Source organism: Penaeus monodon, chromosome 15, assembly GCF_015228065.2.
Source record: "Penaeus monodon isolate SGIC_2016 chromosome 15, NSTDA_Pmon_1, whole genome shotgun sequence".
Taxonomy (NCBI): domain Eukaryota; kingdom Metazoa; phylum Arthropoda; class Malacostraca; order Decapoda; family Penaeidae; genus Penaeus; species Penaeus monodon.
In genome coordinates, this window is record NC_051400.1 from 30,056,212 (window position 1) to 30,057,205 (window position 994).

The window sequence follows — 994 nt, forward strand, 5'->3', positions numbered from 1 at the left end:
TCTCCACATCAGTTTATTACATCCAAAGTCTGCTCGTTTACATCTAGGAAGCATTAAACATCCTATTCACATTCACTCCATTGACGTCAGAGCAAACGTTGACTCGATGGCTTCGTCATTCAATAACCATAGTTAACATTAATGAGGCGAAACCGCTTTCCAACGCATACCATTATAGTTAGTATTTATTCTGCTTGTGTTAGAATGAGCTATATTATTTTTTAGTGCCGTAAGGAAAAACGGATGAATACCACGCGTTTTTTTTTATTCATCGCCTATGAAATCATAATAAGTTGGAGGGGAAAATGAGATATATTTGGAATGGACTTCAGAGTTTAGGTCAGGGTTGTCTCATTCATTTACTTCAAGGGGCCACTTTTCACCTTAGTGTATAGTATGCGGGCCAGATAATCGTGAGTCAACGGGACGAAACGGCCATATGGTTAACGTAAAAACGTAGGCTATTTCATTCATTACAAAAACATGATAACATATAAAAAAGTGTAGGAGTGTAAGTGATAATCTTAAAAGACGAAAGACTGGCTTAATTAATAATGTAAAACGCCCGACCGCAAGACTGAAATAGCAAATGTGCCGTGGACCGTATGCGGCCTGCGGACCACGTGTTTGACACCCCTTGTTTAGATATACCTAAGTATCTTTAGTGAATGCTACATCTTTTCAGCGAATACTCTTGAATGTCCTTAAACAGTCTTAAGTTGTTTGAAAAGTAAAAAACAATTTTACTATATTATTTGAAAGAATACCCTTGAAAGTTCTTAAACGTTTTTGAGCCGTTCTAAAGGGAAAAAATCGTTATAGAAATGTTAAATATTCGCTATTGTAATCTATTTACTAATTACCTTAGCTGTCGTGACCAAGGCGCTAGAAAACCATCAAAATTCTGTTGTTCGTTAAAGGAAGACAGTGACTGATATTTATTGTGCCCTAAACCGATCTATTCCAAGAACCGATACGGCAGCATTCTTGCACG

General features: G+C 37.0%; 1 protein-coding gene across 1 annotated transcript in view; it reads right to left on the bottom strand.

Annotated features, from left to right (window-relative positions):
- The window catches only part of LOC119581932 (myosin heavy chain, muscle-like), a gene marked incomplete at its 5' end in the record, with an annotated part of 19,236 nt that overhangs the window by 2,375 nt on the left and 15,867 nt on the right, over positions 1 to 994 (bottom strand).